Source organism: Pongo abelii, chromosome X, assembly GCF_028885655.2.
Source record: "Pongo abelii isolate AG06213 chromosome X, NHGRI_mPonAbe1-v2.0_pri, whole genome shotgun sequence".
Lineage (NCBI taxonomy): Eukaryota > Metazoa > Chordata > Mammalia > Primates > Hominidae > Pongo > Pongo abelii.
Window position 1 is genome coordinate 88,171,755 of NC_072008.2, and position 21,434 is coordinate 88,193,188.

Genomic DNA, 21,434 nt, shown 5'->3' on the forward strand with positions numbered 1-21,434 from the left:
CCAGACAGAGAGGCAAATCATGAGTGAACTCCCATTCACAATTACTACAAAGAGAATAAAATACCTAGGAATTCAACTTACAAGGGAAGTGAAGGACCTCTTCAAGGAGAACTACAAACCACTGCTCAATGAAATAAAAGGCGACACAAACAAGTTGAAGAATATTCCATGCTCATGGATAGGAAGAATCCATATAGTGAAAATGCCCATATTGAGCAACATAATTTACAGATTCAATGCTATCCTCATCAAGCTACCACTGGCTTTCTTCACTGAATTGGAAAAAACTACTTTAAAGTTCATATGGAACCAAAAAAGATTCCATATAGCCAAGACACTCCTAGGCAAAAATAACAAAGCTGGTGGCATCATGCTATCTGACTTCAAACCATATTAAAAGGCTACAGTAACTCAAATAACATGGTACTGGTACCAAAACAAATGTATAGACCAATGGAACAGAGCAGAAGCCTCAGAAATAACACCATACATCTACAGCCATCTGATCTTTGACAAACCTGACAAAAACAAGCAATGGAGAATGGATTCCCTATTTAATTAATGGTGCTGAGAAAACTGGCTAGCCGTATGTAGAAAGCTGAAACTGTATCCCTTCCTTACAACTTATACAAAAATTAACTCAAGATGGATTAAAGAGTTAAATGTAAGACCTAAAACCATAAAAGCCCTAGAAGAAAACCTAGGCAATACCATTCAGGACATAGGCATGGGCAAAGACTTCATGATTAAAACACCAAAAGCAATGGCAACAAATCCAAAATTGACAAATGGGATCTAATTAAACTAAAGAGATTCTGCATAGCAAAATATCATCAAATGTCATCAGAGTAAACAGGCAATATACAGAATGGGAGAAAATTTACCCATCTGACAAAGTGCTAATATCCAGAATCTAGAAAGAACTTAAGGAAATTTACAAGAAAAAAAAACCCCATCAAAAAGTGGGCGAAGGATATGAACAGACACTTCTCAACAGAAGACATTTATGCAGCCAACAGACACATGAAAAAATGCTCATCATCACTGGTCATCAGAGAAATGCAAATCAAAACCACAATGAGGTATCATTTCATGCCAGTTAGAATGGAGATCACTAAAAAGTCAGGAAACAACAGATGCTGGAGAGGATGTGGAGAAATAGGAACACTTTTACACTGCTGGTGGGAGTGTAAATTAGTTCAACCATTGTGCAAGACAGTGTGTCGATTCCTCAAGTATCTAGAACTAGAAATACCATTTGACCCAGCCATCCCATTACTGGGTATATACCCAAAGGATTATAAATCATGTTACTATAAAGACACACACACGTGTATGTATATTGTGGCACTATTCACAATAGCAAAGACTTGGAACCAACCCAAATGTCCAAGAATGATAGACTGGATTAAGAAAATGTGGCACATATACACCATGGAATACTATGCAGCCATAAAAAAGGATGAGTTTATGTCCTTTGCAGGGACATGGATGAAACTGGAAACCATCATTTTCAGCAAAATATCACAAAGACAGAAAACCAAACACTGCATGTTCTCACTCATAAGTGGGAGTTGAACGATGAGAACACATGGACACAGGGAGGGCAACATCACACAATGGGGCCTGTTGGGGGGTGTTGGGCTGAGGGGGGGATAGTGTTAGGAGAAATACCTGATGTAAATGACGTGCTGATAGGTGCAGCAAACCACCATGGCACATGTATACCTATGTAACAAACCTGCACATTGTGCACTTGTACCCTAGAACTTTAAATATAATAATAAAAATTAAAAAAAATAAAAAAGTTAAAAAAAAGAGGTGACTTGAGTGCTGTTGAAAGCATTCAGTTTTAACAGGGAAACAGAACATAAAAGACTGGAAAATTTGCAGCCTGAAAATGTGATAGAAAAGAAAATCCCATTTTCTCAGGAGAAACTCAAGACAGCTGCAGAAATTTGCATAAGTAATGAGGAGCTGAATATTAGTCACAAAGACAATGGGGAAAATGTCTCCAGGGCATGTCAGAGACCTTTGTGGCAGACCCTCATATCACAGGCCTGGAGGGCTAGGAGGAAATGACGGTTTTGTGAGTGAGGCCCATGGCCTCCCTGCTCTGTGCAGCCTAGGGAGTTGGTACCCTGTGTTCCAGCCACTCCAGCCGTGGCTAAAAGAGGCCAAGGTACATCTCACGCTGTTGCTTCAGAGGGTGAAGCCACATGCTTTGGCAGCTTCCATGTGGTGTTGAGCCCATGGGTTCACAGAAGTAAAGAATTGAGGTTTGGGAACCTCCACTTCCATTTCATAAGATGTATGGAAATGGCTGAATGCCCAGGCAGGAATCTGCTGCAGGGGCAGGGCCCTCATGGAGAACCTCTGCTAGGGAAGTGCAGAAGGAAAATGTAGAGCTGAAGACCCCAAACACAGTCTCTACTGGGGTACTAAAAGAAGGCCACTGTCCTCCAGACCCCAGAATGCTAGATCCACTGACAGCTTGCAGTGTGGAAAAGCCACAGATACTCAACAGCAGCCTTTGAAAGCAGCCAGGAAGGAGGTTGTATCCTGCAAAGCCACAGAGGTAGAGCTGCCCAAGACCATGGTAGTCCACCTCTTGCATCAGTGTGATCTAGATGTGAGACAGGAAATCAAAGGAGATCATTTTGGAGCTTTAAGATTTGACTGCCCTGCTGGATTTTAGACCTGATTGGGGCCTGTAACTCCTTTGTTTTGGCCAATTTCTCCCATTTGGAATGGCTGTATTTAGCTAATGCCTGTACCCCCATTGTATCTAGGAAGTAACCAACTTGCTTTTGATTTTACAGGCTCACAGGTAGAAGGGACTTGCCTTATTTTGAATGAGACTTTGAATTGTAGAGTTTTGAGTTAATGCTGAAATGAGTTAAGATTCTGGGGGACTGTTGGGAAGGCATGATTGATTTTAAAATGTGAGGATGTGAGATTTGGGAGGGGACAGGGGTGGAATGATATGGTTGGGCTGTGTCCCCACCCAAATCTCATTTTGAATTCCCATGTATTGTGGGAGGGACCCAGTGGGAAGTATTTGAATCATGGGGGCAGGTCTTTCCTGTGCTGTTCTCATGATAGTGAATAAGTCTCACAAGATCTGATGATTTTATAAAAGGGAAGATTCCCTACACAAGCTCTTTGTGTCTGCCACCATTCAGGTAACACGTGTCTTTCTCCTCCTTGCCTTTCACCATGATTGTGAGGCCTCCCCAACCATGTAGAACTATAAGTCATAATTTTCTTTTGTAAATTGCCCAGTCTTGGGTATGTCTTTGTCAGCAGCATGTGAACAAATTAATACAATTGCCCACAGTTAGTGAACAGGAAATCCACAGCTTTCCTTGGTTTAATACACAAGAAGAAATACAAAGACCTAGGGAGATCGGAATGTTAGTGTGAATTTGTCTTTAGACTTACTCTCACACATTGGGAAGGTTCAGAAGACATGTCTTTTGCAAGTACTGTGGGAAATAAATTTGTGAGGGGAGCCTCAGCATCCTTAAGAGTGCTGTGAACAGCTCTGTGATTGTCCTTTGTAGTCCATACCTTCCAATGGGAACTGCAGCCACTAAATTGGGAAATCTAAATGTGATGAGATTAATTAGATCTTGGAATGGCAGTGACCAAGTGGTGGCACTCAACCACCAAAGACAAGGTGGACTTGGTTACAGTCATGGACAGCAGAGTCAAAATAGTAATTAGAATAGTCTGACTTGCATAGGCCTATAGCATTAGCTAGTTGATTATGATAGTCTTAGAAGTGAGATAAATAGAAACCCTACTAAATTGTTACTTCATCTGTATAAACAGAAAAGTTCTAGGTCAGATTAACAAAATTCTAACTTAAACAATAAAAATAGGGAGTTGCAACACCTCAATCAATTCCTAGACTTGAACCAGTTTATAGGCTTAGTATCCCTTGATTAAAGAGAGGCCAGATCTCTGAAAGGAAGAACCCTGGTACACTACCAAAAACATATGGCATTGAGTATTTTCCCCAGCCTTCCCCAAATGTATCTATGACCTTTCACTGGGGTAAACGTGCTTTGGCAAAAAGGAAGTAATGAAAACTTCAAGAGTTACTGGAAACTGTCTCTGAACTGACACTAACTCCAAGATACACCAAATGTCACTGTGGCCCAGCAGAGTCAGGGCTTATTGCGGTAAAATGATCAATGTTTTAGCAGAGGTTTATCTCACAGTGGGCCTAGTGGTTCCCCTAACCCATCCTGTGGTTATTTCCCCAGCTGCAGAATTCATAATTGGAATATATATACTTAGCAGCTGAAATAATTCCCATGCTGGTTCCCTGACCTGTAGCGTCAAGGCTATTATGATAGGAAAGGCCAAGTGGAAGCCACTAAAACTACCTCTACCTAAGAAAGTAGTAATTCAAAAGCAATACCACATCATTGGGTAGATTGTAGAGGCTAGTGCCATCATCAAGTGTTTTAAAGATGCAGTTGGAAATCACCATCTCATCCCCATTCAACTCTCCTATTTGACCTGTGCAGAAGAAAAATGAATCTTGAAGAAAAACAGTGAATTATAAATTTATTCAACTGTCAACTCTAATTATAGCTGCTGTATCATATGTGGTTTCCCTGCTTGAGCAAATTTAAAAATTCCCTGGCACCCAGTATAAAGCTACTGATCTAGCAAATGCTTTTTCTCAATCCCTGTCTATAAGGCCGATCAGAAATAGTTTGTTTTAGCTGGAAAGGCCAATAACGCACATTCACTGTCATATCTCAAGGGTGTAACAACTCTTCTGTTCTATGTCATAATTTAGTTCACAGGGATATTGATCTCCTTTCCCATCCACAACATATCACACTCTTGTATTGCATTGATTACATTATGCTGATTGAACCAAGTGAACAGAAGTAGCAACTATTCTAGACTTATTGGTAAGTATGTCAGTGGGTGATATGAATCCACAGAAAGTTCAGGGGCCTTCCACTTCACTGAGAGTTCTAGGACTCCAGTGGTTTGAGATATGTCAAAATATCTCCTCTAAGGTGAAGGGTAAGTTGTTACATCCAGCTCCTTGATATGGTCGGAATGTTTCCACCCCCACCACTAAATTTACATGTTGAAATCTAATCCCTTATGTAATGGTATTTGTTTTCTCTGTTTTTTTTTTCTTTTTTCTTTTTTTTTTTTTTTGCAGTGACAGATAAAATCATATGTATTTACCATGTACAACATAATGTTTTGGAGTGTATATACATGTGGAATAACTAGATATAGCTAATAGCTAATTAACATATTCTTACCTCAAATAGTTCTTATTTTTGTGGTGAGAACACTTTATCATGTACAACATAATATTTTGAAGTATATACTTACCATGTACAATATAATGTTTTGAAGTACATATACATTGCCAAATGACTTAATCTAGCTATTTAACATATTCTTACCTCAAGTAGTTTTCATTGTTGTAGTGAGAACACTTTACATCTTCTCTCTTTGCATTGCTCAGGAATAAAATATATTATTACCTGTAGTCACAAAGTTTTACAGTAGGTTTCTTGAACTTATTCTTCTTATCTAACTAAAATTGTGTGTCCTTTGACCATCGCTCCCCACCACCACTCCACTCCCTTGTAACCACAATTCTACCTTCTATCTTTATCAGATCAACTTTTTTTTAGATTCCACATATGAGTGAAATTATTCAGTATGTGTCTTTCTGTACATTATGTCACTTAACATAATGTCCTCCAGATCACCCATGTTGTCACAAATGACAAGGTTTCCTTTTTCACAGCTGAATACTACTCCATTCTGTATAAATACTTTTCCATTGTGTGTCAAAATTCCATTTTCTTTACTCATTCATCTATTGATGACCCTAAAATTCATGACCCTAATTCATGACCCTAATAGATGACCCTACTATTTATCATTCATCTTTTGATGGACGCTGATATAGTGGTACACCCTTCCTATAACCGAAAAAGGGGGGCACAATGCCTAGTGAACCTCTTTGACTTTTGGAGACAAGACATTTACTGTTTGTGTATATTACTCAAGCCCATTTACTAAGTTACCCACAAAACTACTAGTTTTGTGTGGGACCCAGAACAAGAGAAGGCTCTGCTGTTGTGCAAGCTGATTTGTCACTTGGGTCATATTATCAAGCAGATTTAATGGTGACTGAAGTGTCAGTGGCAGATGGTATGCGGTATGGAGCCTTTGGCAGGCCCTTGTAGGTGAATCACAGTGAAAACAACTCTTAGGATTTTGGAGCAAAGCCCTGCCAGTTTCTGCCAGTGGTTAACTACTCCCCTTTTAAGAAACAGCTTTTGGCTTCTTACTGGGCCTCACGTAAAGAATGAACACTTAACCATGGTCCACCAAATTACCATCTGCCCTCAGCTGCCAAAGATAAACTGGGGATAATCTGACCCACTAAACCATAAATTTCAGTGTGCATATCAACATTTCATCATCAAATGGAATTTATATGTTTGCGAGTGCAAACAGGCCCTCAAGGCACAGGTAAGTTAGATGAAGTGTCCCAAATGCCCATCGTCCCTACTCCTGCTATACTGCCATCTCTCTTTCAGCCTGAATCTATGGTTTCATGGAGAGCTCCCTAAAATCTGTTGACAGAGGAAGAGAAGACTTGGACCTGGTTTACATATGGTACTGCACAATATGCAGGAACCACATGAAAGCAGGCAGCTGAAGCACTACAGCCTCTCTCTGGGACATCTCCCAAGAAAAATGAGGGAGCATCCTCCCATCCTCCAGGTGGGCAGAGCTTCTAGTAGTGCATCTGGTTTTTCATATGATTGGAAGGAAAAATGGTCAGATGTGCAAATATACACTGATTTCTGGGCTGTGGCCCATGGTTTGGCTGGATGGTAAAAATTTTAGAAGAAACTATTGAAAAAATGGGTGACATATAAATCTGGGCAAAAGATATGTGGATAGGTATTTGTTCTCTGAATGGGCAAAAAACATGATGATATTTGTGTTTCATGTGAATGCTTATCAAAAGGTGACCTTAGATGAAAAGGATTTTAATAAGCAAGTGGACAGGATAACCCATTCTGTGGATACTAGTTAATGTCTTTTGTCATCCAACTCTGTCATCACACAATGAGCTCAATGAACAAAGTGGCCATGGTAGCAGGGATGGAAATTATTCATTGGTTCAGCAACATGGACTTTCACTCACCAAGACTTTTATGGTTACAGCCACTGCTGAGTGCCCAATATGAAATCAGCTAAGACTAATATAGAGTTCCCCTTATCACACCATTCTATGGAGTGATCAGCAAGTTGATTACACTAGTCAGCTTCCATTATGGAAGAGACAGCATTTTGCTCTTACTGGAATAGATACTTACTCTAGATATTGATTTGTGTTTTTTCAGGCAATGTTTCTGCAAAAACTACCATTTGTGTACTTATAAAATGCCTTCTCTACCATTATGGTATTCCACACAGCATGGCTTCTGATCAAGGAATTCATAATACAACAAAATAAGTGAACAATAAGCCCATGCTCATGTAACTCAGTGGTCTAAATTCTATTGGTTCTGTTTCTCCAAAGAACCCTGAGTAATACATCTAGTAAATGACTTTTTAATCACCTGTTAGTAAAGACCACAAGAAGTAGTTTACAATATACCTAAACTGTCTGATATAGGCTGGATTGTGTTTTCCCAAAATTTATATGTTGAAGCCCTGATCCCCCAGTACCTCAGAGTGTGACTATATTTGGATATAGGGTTTATGAAAGTAAAATGCGGTCATTGGAGTTGGCTCTAATCCCATTTGACTGGTGTCCTTATGAGAAGAGGAAATTTGGATACAATAATAGACATCAACAATGCACATACACAGAAATAAAGGCCATGTAAGTACACAGCAAAAATGCAATAATTTGCAAGCCAAGAAGAAAGGCCTTAGAACAAAGCAAACCCACTGACACCTTGATCCTGAGTATTTAGCATCCAGAACTATGAGAAAGTACATATTTTTTGGTTTAAGCCATCCAGTCTGTGTTGTTTTGTTATGGAAGCCCTATCAAGCTAATATACTGTTCTACCTCAGAGTATATCTACTCTCCAGGTCTATATTATAATTTAGTCCTCAGAGACCTTGATCACATTTCCCATCCAGAAGACAGTACTGATCGATTACACCGATAATATTATGCTGGTTGGGTCTAGTGAAGAAGAAGGATCAACTCTTTCAGATTTATTGATAAGCATTTGCAGGTCAGAGGGTGAGAAATAAATCCAACAAAAAACTCATGTGCTTTCCACCTCAGTGAAAAGCACAGTTTAAGATATTTCTACAGTTTCAGACACTCTGTTGTATTTGGCCCATTCTAAACCAAAAAGAGGCATAATGTCTAGTGGACCGGTTTGAATTTTGGAGATAATATATTCACCATTTGGGTGTGTTACCTCCAGTTCATTTACCATGTGACCCCAAAAAGCCTGGTTGGTTTGGGTGGGCCCCAAAACAAGAGAAGGCTCTGCAGTAGGTCCAGATGGCTGTGCAAACTGCTCTACCACTTGGGCCATATGATCCAGCAGATCCAATGGTTCTTGAAATTTCAGTGGCAGATAGAGATGCTGTTTGGAATTTTTGGCAGTCATCTATATCTGAATCACAGCATAGACCTCTGCTAAAGCAATACCCCATTCCTCGTGTGAAGTCTTGCCATGCTTTGTAGATAACTACTCTACTTTTGAGAAGAAGCTTTTGGCTAATTACTGGGGCCTTAGTAGAGAGTAAATGCTTAACCACAGGTCAACAAATTACCATGCAATTTTAGCTGCTTACCAAGAACTGGATATGGTTTAATGCATCAAGCCATAAATGTGGGCATGCACATCAATATGTCCTTATCCAATAGAGGAAGTATATACCAATTCAGGCTCCACTATATTCTAAATGAATAAGTAAGTTACATGAAGAAGTTATTCAAACACCTGTGGTTTCCATTCCTGCTACATTATTTTCCCTCTCCCAGCTCATCCTTATGGCTTCATGGAGAGTTCCTTATGATCAGTTGACTGAGGAAATGAAAATGCAGGGCCATTTTACCAATGTTTTAAGGAGATATATATGGAGGCCAAGTTGACATAGGACACTCTGTGATGGTTAATTTTATGTGTCAATTTGACCAGGGTACAGTCCTCTGTTACTTAACCAAACACGAATCTAACGTTGTTCTGAAGGATATTTTGTAGATGTGGTTAGCATGTATGATCATTTCACTCTGAGTAAAGATTACCCTCAAAAATGTGGGTATGCTTTATCTACTCAGCTGAAAGAGCAAAATTAAATTGCCCTGAGGAGAAATTCTCCTTCAAGTCTGTAGTATCAACTCCTGCGTGAGTGATTTAATTTTTTAATTTTAATTTTAATTTTTTTTTTTGAGATAGGGTCTTGTTGTGTCGCTCAAGCTGGGCATGATCGTGGTTTACTGCAGCCTCAACCTCCTGGGCTCAAGCAATCCTCCTACCTCTGCTTCCTGAATATCTGCAACTACCATGTCTGGCTAATTTTTCTTTTACTTTTGCATAGAGAAATGGTCTCACTATGTTGCCCAAGGTGGTCTCAAACTCCTGGGACTCAAGCTATCTTTCCACCTTGTCCTGTCAAAATTCTGCAATTACAGGTATGAGTCACTGTGCCTGGCCTTTCCTGCCTGTTTCTAGTCTGCTGGACTTCCCTATAAATTTTATTCTTGCAAGCCTCCACAGTCATATGATCAAATTCCTTAAAATAATTATCTTTCTCTCTAGATAGATAGATATAGACATAGACATAGATATATGAATAGACATCTTGTGTATTCTGTTCCTCCGGAAAACCCTGCGTAATTGATACAGGGGATGAGAAACAAATTCCAAAAGCTCTGAATTTGTCTACTGCTAACACGTATGATACTATCTAAGCCTTGGTTTAAATCCAATGTGAGCACAAAGGGCTGATAAACTGCAAGCAATGACAGTCACCCAACAAGGTCTCAGATTTAGGTGGTCATCTTAGCCTTAGTCTTTGATTAGGTCCTTCTTTAATTAATGTAATATCCTAGTTAAATACTAGCTGCTGTAAAAAACAAATCCCCAAATCTCTCAGTGACTTAATAATAGTGCAGTTTATTTCTCCCTCACATCAGGTAAACAGGTTATTTTGATTAGCACTCTTTTAAACCTTGTCTCAGAGATTTAAGTTATTGTCATTTGATCCTCCATCCATCCTAAAGATTGCCTGGGACATTTCGTAAGCCAAAAGTTAGTCAAATTGTCTTGGCCTTATGGCAAGGAAGATAGGGGGATGTAGTCTTTCTGTGTCAAGGAAGAGAAAACAAAATTATTTAGCCAGTCTCTCTCCATTTTAGGATGGAGCAAAGTTGGAGTGGAAATAGACACACCCTGGCTTTCTGCAAAACAGAATACTTCAGTCTCAAACTCCCTGAAAGTCTCTGAATTCAGAAAGTACACCAAGGAGTATTGTCTGTTCTTTGTGTCTTTCATCATGTTCTGAACAATCTGCCACCACCTCCCTCACAAAGACTGATCTTGTTTTCCTAAGGCATTTGTTTTCCTATGCATGTTTCTGTAAGAGACAAAGGTATACGATAACATTACAGCAAAAAAGCTATTGATTGTGTATATGCAGAAAGCAATCAGAACCACATCCATATATTTTAAATGGTGCATAATTTTCTAGAATATATAGGTGTATATATATGCATGTATGTATATAAAATGTATGCATGAGAATAGCTCAAAAGAAATGTCTTAATTTTATAGATTTTAATATTTTTGAAATTAATTTGTTTCCTATAGAAAAAAGAGAAAGTTTCTAGGCTTAAGAGCCTTTGGGTACTTTTCTAACAAGTAATGAAAAAGACAAACTCACTTAATTGCTAAATAAAACACATTGCTTATAACAGAATATATTAATAAACAACCCCGCCCCTTGCCTTAGGTTATCACCCATGATTGTAATGCTATAGCAAAAAATAATATTAGGAATGAATGTATCAATTACTTTGGGAAGTATGGCCATTTTCACAATATTGATTCTTTCTATCCATGAACATGGAATGTTTTTCCATTTGTTTCTGTCCTCTCTTATTTCCTTTAGCAGTTCTCCTCAAAGTTTGTAGTTCTTCTTGAAGAAGTCCTTTGCATCCCTTGTAAGCTGTATTCCTAGTTATTTTATTCTCTTTGTAGCAATTGTAAATGGAAGTTCACTCATGATTTGGCTGTTTGTCTATTGTTGGTGTACAGGAATGCTAATGATTTTTGCACATTGATTTTGTTTCCTGAGACTTTGCTCATGTTGCTTATCAACTTAAGGAGTTTTTGGGCTGAGATGATGGGGTTTTCTAAATATGCAATCATGTCATCTGCAAACAGAGACAATTTGACTTCCTCTCTTCCTATTTGAATACCCTTTATTCGCTCTCTTGCTTGATTACCCTGGCCAGAACTTCCAATCTATGTTGAATAGGAGTGGAGAGAGGACATCCTTGTCTTGTGCCAGTTTTCAAAGGGAATGCTTCCAGCTTTTGCCCATTCAGTATGATACTGGCTGTGGGTTTGTCATAAATACCTCTTATTATTTTGAGATGCATTCCATCAATACCTCATTTATTGAGAGTTTTTTGCATGAAGGGGTGTTGAATTTTATTGAAGGCCTTTTCTTCATCTGTTGAGATAATCATGTGGTTTTTGTCATTGGTTCATTTTATGTGATGGATTACGTTTATTGATTTGTGTACGTGCAACCAGCCTTGCATCCCATGGATGAAGCCGACTTGATCGTGGTGGATAAGCTTTTCAATGTGTTGCTGGATTCAGTTTGCCGGTATTTTATTGAAGATTTTCACATCGATGTTCATCAGGGATATTGGACTGAATTTTTCTTTTGTTGTTCTGTCTCTGCCAGGATGGTATCAGGATGATGCTGGCCTCACAAAATGAGTTAGAGAGGAGTCCCTCTATTTCTATTGCTTAGAATAGTTTCAGAAGGAATGGTACCAGCTCTTCTTTGTACCTGTGGTAGAATTTGGCTGGGAATCCATCTGGTCCCGGGCTTTTTTTTTGTTGGTAGGCTAGTAATCACTGTCCCAATTTCAAAACTTGTTATTGGTCTATTCAGGGGTTCAACTTCTTCCTGGTTTAGTCTTCGGAGGGTGTATGTGTCCAGGAATTTATCAATTTCTTCTAGATTTTCTAGTTTATTTGTGTAGAGGTGTTTATAGTATTCTCTGGTGGTAGTTTGTATTTCTACAGGATCAGCAGTGATCTCTCCTTTATCATTTTTTATTGTGTCTATTTGATTCTTCTCTCTTTTCTTCTTTATTAGTCTGGCTAGTGGTCTATTTTGTTAATCTTTTCAAAAAAACAGCTCCTGGATTCTTTGATTTTTTGAAGGGTTTTTTTTTTTGCATCTCTATTTCCCTAATTTCTGCTCTGATCTTCGTTATTTCTTGTCTTCTGGTAGCTTTTAAATTTGTTTGCTCTTGCTTCTCTAGTTGTTTTAATTTTGATGTTAGTGTGTTGATTTTACATCTTTACCGCTTTCTCTTGTGGGCATTTAGTGCTATAAGTTTCCTCCCAAACACTGCTTTAGCTGTGTCCCAGAGATTCTGGTACATTGTATCTTTGTTCTCACTGGTTTCGAAGGACTTATTTATTTTTGCTTTAATTTCCTCATTTACCTACTAGTCATTTAGGAGCAGGTTCTGTTACCTTGTAGTTGTGTGGTTTTGAGTTGAGTTTGTTAATCCTGAGTTCTAATTTGATTGCACTGTGGTCTGAGACATTGTTTGTTATGATTTCTGGTCTTTTTCATTTGCTGAGGAGTGTTTCACTTCCAATTATGTGGTCAATTTTAGAATAAGTGTTATGTGGTGCTGAGAAGTAGGTATATTTGGTTGATTTGGGGTGGTGAGTTCTGTAGATATCTATTAGGTCCACTTGATCCAGAGCTGAGTTTGAGTCCTGAATATCTTTGTTAATTTTCTGTCTCACTGATCTGTCTAATATCAAGCTACCATTGACTTTCTTCACATAATTAGAAAAATCTTCTTTAAATTTTATATGGAACCAAAAAGGAGCTCATATAGCCAAGACAATCCTAAGCAAAAAGAACAAAACTGGAGGCATCACGCTACCTGACTTCAAACTATACTACAAGACTATAGTAACCAAAACAGCATGGTACTGGTACCAAAACAGAGATATAGACCAATGGAACAGAACAGAGCCCTCAGAAATAACACCACACATCTACAACCATCTGGTCTTCGACAAACCTGACAAAAAAAAAAAAAAAGCAATGCAGAAAGGATTCCCTATTTAATAAATGGTGTTGGGAAAACTGGCTAGCCATATGTAGAAAACTGAAACTCAACCCCGTCCTTACACCTTATACAAAAATTAACTCAAGATGGATTAAAGACTTAAACATAAGACCTAAAACCATAAAAACCCTAGAAGAAAACCTAGGCAATACCATTCAGGACATAGGCATGGGCAAAGACTTCATGATTAAACAACAAAAGCAATGACAACAAAAGCCAAAATTGACAAATGGGATCTAATTAAACTAAAGAGCTTCTGCACAACAAAAGGAACTATCATCAGAGTGAACAGGCAACCTACAGAATGGGAGAAAATTTTTGCAATCTATCCAACTGACAAAGGGCTAATATCCAGAATCTACAAGGAACATAAACAAATTTACAAGAAAAAAACAACCCCACAAAAAGTGGGCAAAGGATATGAACAGACACTTCTCAAAAGAAGACATTCATGCACCCAACAAACATATGGAAAAAAGCTCATCCTCAATGGTCATTAGAGAAATGCAAATCAAAACCACAATGAGATACCATTTCATGCCAGTTAGAATGGTGATCATTAAAAAATCAGGAAACAACAGATACTGGAGAGGATGTGGAGAAACAGGAAAGCTTTTACATCATTGGTGGGAGTGTAAATTAGTTCAACCATTGTGGAAGACAGTGTGGTGGTTCCACAACGTTCTAGAACCAGAAATATCATTTGACTCAGCAATCCCATTACTGAGGATACACCCAAAGGATTACAAATTGTTCTACTAGGAAGACACATGCATATGTCTGTTTATTGCAACACTATTCATAATAGCAAAGACTTGGAACCAACCCAAATGTCCATCAATGATAGACTGGATAAAGAAAATGTGGCACATATACACTATGGAATAGTATGCAGCCATAAAAAAGATGAGTTTATGTCCTTTGCCAGGACATGGATGAAGCTGGTAACCATCATTCTCAGCAAGCTAACAAAGGAACAGAAAACCAAACACTGCATGTTTTCACTCATAAGTGAGAGCTGAATAATGAGAACACATGGAAACAGAGAGGGGAACACATACCATGGCCTTTTGGGGGATGGGTGGCTAGGTGAGGGATAGCATTAGGAGAAATACCTAATGTAGATAATGGGTTAATGGGTGCAGCAAACCACCATAGCACGTATATACCTATGTAATAAACCCGCATGTTCTGCATGTGTATCCCAGAACTTAAAATATAATTTAAAAAATTAGGAATGCCATTCTTCCTCTGACAAGCATAAAAGGATAAGTACCTACATATTTCATGTATCTATATATCTGGACTCAAGAAAACTCTTATGCCAGATTCCATTTATTCAGTGCAAGTCTAGATATCACTGAGTTGACATGTAAGACTAGAAAACACCTACAGAATATGTCAAAAATCTGTTAAGGGCATGTATTCAGACAGTTTTCAGGGGAACTCAATTTTAGCATCTCTCTCCTTTCTGTGGTTATTTGTCCCTGGGGGAAAGTTAGGAGGTATTCTCATTTGATCTCATGATTACTCAGAGGGTGATTCATTTGGCAGAGAATTAGAACTAACGGGTCTATTCTTCATGTTTAAAATCTGTTTTCTTATGTGGAAAGCAAATTCTTTGAGGTTGACTCACAAGGGAGCTAGCTTGAGGCAATCTGTGGCCTTATAGCACCACACAGCACTAAACAGCTTAACTCTGGTTTGAGTGCAAACAAGAACACATCTTTCTCTATGCAAATATTCCATTAGGACACAGACTGTATTGACCTCAGTTGTTTAGATTACAGGTGAAAGCCAAACACCAGAGCTAATCTTGTGAATCAGCATGAAAGGCTCTAAGTGTAATTCTCACAGTAGTTGGGAAGTCTCCTGCTCCACAACACCTCCCTCATTAACCTCTCATAGGAACCAAAGTTGCACCATAACACATTTATTCCTTTCAAATATAAAGGTTTGCAGACTTTCAGAGTTTCCAATAAAATTAGTTTTGAGAAAAAGGGAGAAACAGAAATTAATGCTTTTCTAATTGCCTTCTTTGGAACTCTAGTACGGACAAGATATTCCTTATAAAAAGGGTTTCCGTGGCCAAATAAGTTTGGAAATCTTGCACATTATAGTCCACTCTTCGATCCTCAACATGACTTGCAAGGTATCTAGTACATTAAATCTTTTAAGGAGTGTTTTAGTAAATATATATGTTTACTTTTTTTTAACTCAGTATTCTTCAAACATATTTGGTTTTGAAATCCTATTTTCATAAAATGCCCACTAACAACAACCTGCAGAGCTAATGTTTTGGGCAATATATGTTGGGAAATCCCAGCATAAAACATTCTCTGCTGAGTCCTCACAAGGTTTGTTAACAGTGTATTGAGCATGGAGTCCTGATTTTTCAAGAAAATTACATGGGTAAAGGTGATAAAGATAGTCAGGAGCAAGATAAGGATTCAAAAAGGGGTATTGAGAACAATACTAAAGACATATTTATGCCTCTTTTGCATGTTTTCCTCAGGCTGGTATTGAGAATATTCCCTATTTTCAACATGATCTGAGCACTATATATTTTTTTTTCTCATACAAACAATGCACTTAAATCATAGAAAATACCATAAAGCAAAACTTGTAAACCTTGTCTATGCATCAGAATCAAAGTATTTCCTTTTTTTTTTTGTTTTGATACAGATGTTTGGGGCCCACTCTAGAATTATAAAATCAAAATGTCTGGGGATGGGGCCTTGTTCTTTCTCTCTCAATGTTGATGTTTATGTATGTGTGTGTGTACGCCAGTGTTATTCAATCCAATGTTACTCAAATGTGAAACTAATTTATAAAAATACATAGAAATAAAACTAATAAAATTAAATTTAAATTACCTATAATTCCATTGTCCATAATCTCATCATCCAGAGACCAATTTGAATATTTTGACATATTTAATTTCAATATTGTGCAGACTTCTATATAAATTTGAATACACACACAAAGATGGCATATGAAACATAGTGGATCTTTCAGTGTATTTACAGGTTTTTATCTCATTATATTCATTTAACATTATAGTGTGAACATCTTTAGCCTCCCAAGTAGCTGGGACTACAAGCACCCGCTACCATGCCTGGTTAATTTTTTTTTTTTTTTTGTATTTTTAGTAGAGACGGGGTTTCACCGTGTTAGCCAGGATGGTCTCACTCTCCTGACCTCGTGATCCACCCACCTCGGCCTCCCAAAGTTCTGGGATTACAGGCGTGAGCCACCACGCCCAGCAATGACAGTATTTTTATATAAATTCTAATCAAATTACTGATCTTACAAATAACATTGATTGAAGTAGAATTATTACTGGGAAATTCTAAAGCCTTCTATGTACATTATACAATTATCTTCCAAAAGAATTGTGCCACTTGACGCACTCAATTTTTCTCATTTTGCTTTATTTTAGATAACAGTATTTAAGCAAAATTTACCTCAGACTTAGAAAGGGTTCCTTAATCTGTGGTTTCTGAACCATCCCCAAACTTCATGGATGACTAGAGGCAATATGAATGGAGTTAAGCTATTCTATGAATCCTCTACAATCAAATGCAAAATTGGGAATATCTGTATGGACATTTTTCTAGGAAGTGCATTGACATTGTTTATCAGCTTTTCAAAGTGCGCTGTGAAATAGAAATCACTGATCTGAAAAATCACTTGAGTTCCTCGCCTGAAGACGTTAAGTATTAAAGCGTATTGGACAATTGCCCATGTCAGAGAGTGTTTTCATTAATAGAAACCTCAAACAAGAGGCATTTTATTAACTGAGCTTATAAAAAGAGATGAATTTCTCATAGGCTCATATCTCCTCCTTGTGTGAGAAATCATCTGCTTTCTCTTTCTATATATATGAGGCTAGTCATAGAAACTATTATCTGGTTCCAAGTTTAATAGTCCTTATTTCCCCTATTAGCTAAGAATCCTTTGCTGGCCAGATAGACACTTTGGAAAGGTCTGCTTTAATTTTCATGAATGTCCATTTTATACTGTTACTTTCTATTAACGAAGCCATCTTACTGTTCAAATTATTTTATTTCTAGTAATTTTGTGGCAAAATATCACTTTTTGGATAAAACAGTGGATATTTTAAATGGGTAGATGCTGATCAGTCCACTTAATTTTCTAAAAGGAAAAGTAACTCCCTCAGCTATTTATTGCTATATAAAAATATACCCCAAAACGTACTATCTTAAAACAGTAAAAGTCATTTACTTACTCACGATTCTGAAATTTGGGTAGGGCTCAGAAGGGACAGATAGTCTCTGTTCTACATAGTATTGGCTTGAGAAGCTTAACTCTAGACGGAGGATACAAAATGGTCTTACTCATATATTTAGTGCCTCAGTTCCGTTGTGTGGAATGATTGTGGGCTACCTTGGACTCTCTCTTTCCCAGTGTAGTCTCTAGTTTTCCAGGACCTGTTTTTCTCAAAATAGCTTTTCTCTTTAGCAGGGTACACCTACTTCTTTTTATGATGGCTAGCTCCTAAGAGGGGGAATCAGAAGCTACTAAGAGTCTTACAGGTTAGGCTTAAAACTGGTACAGAGTCACTTCCACTGTTGTCTGTTGGTCAAAGGAAGTCACAAGGCTCCCTAATATCAAGAAAAAAGGAAATAGACCCCACCCCTTGAATGGTGAAACAGCATGAGAATACGAGAGTACAGAATGGATTTTTTAATTTTTTATTTATTTATTTTTTTGCAGCAATTGCATCACAGAAACCTCTGAGTAAAGCAGATGGATGGAGGTACTCAGAGGGGAAGACCTGGCTGTTTTCTCTTTTTTAGGGTAAATCCCAGACATTATTCTGGTATTCTTTCTTTCCAGTATCAAAAGGGTCAGTCATTTTAGCAGGGAAAAATGCTATGTAGGTGTTTAAAATCACATAGACTTTACAAATCATATTCATCAGAGCACAAGTGTTTTCAATAGGTCTCAATTAATGGACTGTGTAAGAAAAAAATCATCAAATATATTTAAGAAACAGCTGGATATTCCACTCCTATCCTGGGTGTTTATATCACACACTAATATATTAAATACTGTGATAAATTTTAGAGTAAGAACAACTGTTGTACAGTTTTAAACTCAGCATTTCTCAAGCTTTTAAAATATAATTCCTTTTTATCTTGGGGTATTTAATAATATCTCAAAAGACACTACTGTTTTAAAGAGACTCTGATATAGACACAGTTTCAGCTACAACAGATTGTTTAAGTAACCTTTCTATGACCTGATCAACTGTTGCCCATATTTAAGTTTTTGTCTCTAAATGGAAGAGAAAGTTGCTTCAGAAAGTTTTCCTATTTTGTTTGTTTGTTTGGTTGATTGATTTGGTTTTATTCTACTGGATTCCAAGTGTCTAGAGTATTGTCAGATTTTTATTGCCACTAATGGTTACCTGAAGTATTAATATCATTTTTTTTTTTTTTTGAGACGGAGTCTTGCTCTGTCGCCCAGGCTGGAGTGGAGTGGTGCTATCTTGGCTCACTGCAAGCTCTGCCTCTCAGGTTCACGCCATTCTCCTGCCTCAGCCTCCTGAGTAGCTGGGACTACAGGTGCCTGCCACCACGCCCGGCTAATTTTTTTTTTTTTTTTTTTTTTTTAGTAGGGATGGAATTTCACCATATTAGCCAGGCTGGTCTCAAACTCCTGACCTCAGGTGATCCACCCACCTTGGCCTCCCAAAATGCTGGGATTACAGGCATGAGCCACGTTATTAATATCATTTTTAATAGAGATTTGGCAGTGCACAAAGTGTCCTTAAATATACATGTACATTGAGAAGTATAGATCAACAGTTTTTCCATTATGTAGGACTATGCATAGGGAAGTGGAGTCGTGTGTGTGTGTGTGTGTGTGTGTGTGTGTAAGTACAGTATCTGTTAGTGCAACCTGTTCCATTTTCTCCAGGGCCTTGCCCCTGCCCCCTGGGGGGCTATATTTTGAGCACTCAATAGGACCAGGGGGACAGAAGAGAAATGATCTAAGCACTACATATCAAAGAGTTTCAGAAAGTAAGGACATAAGGAGGAAAGTGGGTAATAGATGTAAAAGTAACTGACTAGAGGAAATGCAAAGAGGGAAGCTAAACACTAAAATCTGGAGTTTGATGGCAGCCTAGGTTGGGAGAGTGCAGATACTGTTGTCCAATCAGGTTTCTTAGTGGCAAACGACAGGAAGTTACTTTGATCATTAAAAGCAGAAAAGGGCTGCAAAACTGGATAATCAGACTTGGGAGAAAAGGCAAGTACCAAAAGAAGCCAGGTGGCAGGAATTACAAATTAGGCCATACCATTTGAGCAGCATGATTAAGATATCACTACCACTGTTGTTAAACACTGGATGTTGCTACCTCTGACACTGAAATGAATGATAAGTTGTTCTTGCTCTTTTTATATTACTCATTATGGTTTGTTAGCTTAAATTGTTAGAGTAATTTTCCATTAACTTTTACCACTGCATATATTTTTTTGAGAAAAAAAATACAAGATATCACTTGAATTCTGACCATATTTTTTCTCCGTAACCATTGAGTAGTAGGTGTCTGGATCAAAAATTCTAGCCAAAATCATAACTATGTATTTTTTGCCTGCTTACTTATCCAGTGACATGGAAAACATTAAATGTTCAGATAGATATTTCCTCTTTTAATTCAGTGCACTCACTACGAATAATGGTAGAAGACTTCCTTCTAAGGTACAACACTATTTTTAAAATAATTCATTGAGGTGAGGTTCATGTAACATAAAATTAACCATTATTAAAAACAACTCAGTGGCATCTATTACATTCACAACTTCATGCAATCACCACCCCTATATAGTTCTGAAATATTTCTGTCACTCCAAAGGAAAAAACCTCACCCATTAAGCAGTTTCTCCCAATTCTCCCCTGTCCCAGGGCCCTGGAAACCACCATTTGTATTCTCTCTATATGAATTTTTTCATTCTCTAATAGATATTTCATGTAAATGGACTCATACAATATGTGATCTTTTATGCCTGGCTTCTAATATTTAGCATATCGTTTTGGAGATTCATCCATGCTTTAACTGGTATCAGAGATTAACTTACTTATATGGCTAAATAATATTCCCTTGCGTGTACATAACACAATTTGTCTTTCATTGTTCTATTCATAAACAGTTGGGATGTTTCTATATTTTGGCGATTGTAGATAGTGCTGCTATGAAGATGCCTTTACATGCACTTGTTTGAGTATCTATTTTAAATTATTTTAGTATACAGCTAGAAGTAGAATTACTGGGTCATGTGGTAATTCTATGCTCAACTTTTGGAGGAACTACCAAATTATTTTCCACAGTGAGAAAACCATTTAACATTCTGATAGCAATGTATGAGTGTTCCAAATTTTCCACATTTCTGTCAACACTTACTTTCATTTCTTTATAGCTATCCTAATGGGAGTAAAACAGTATCTGCTTGTGATATTGATTTGCATTTTCCTAATGACTAGATATTGAGCAACTTTTATGTTTTGGTCCCAGTTTTAATTGGAATGTTTGTCTTATTTTTCTTTATATATTATTCTCGATACTAGATTCTTAATTGGTATTACAAATGTTTTCTTTTATTCTGTGGGTTTTCACTTTGTTGATAATGTCCTTTGATGCACAAATTTTTAAATTTTGATAAAGTCCAAATTATCTATTTGTTTCTTTTGTTGCTCATGCTTTTGGCGTCATATCTAAAAAACCATTGCCAAATCCAAAGCCATGAAGACTTACCCCTATGTTTTCTTCTAATGGATTTTTATTATTTTAACTCTTAAATTGGGTCATTGATACGTTTCGAGTTAACTTTTATATCTGGTGTGGCATAGGTGTCTACTTTGGCAAGTGAATATGCAGCTCTCTTATGAAAATTTGTTAAACAGACTGTTATTTCCCCCATTGAATGAACTTGGCATTGGTGTGGAAAATCAATGGTAATTGATATATGAGTTTATTCTGGATAGTCAGTTCTAGACCATAGGTCTAGATGTC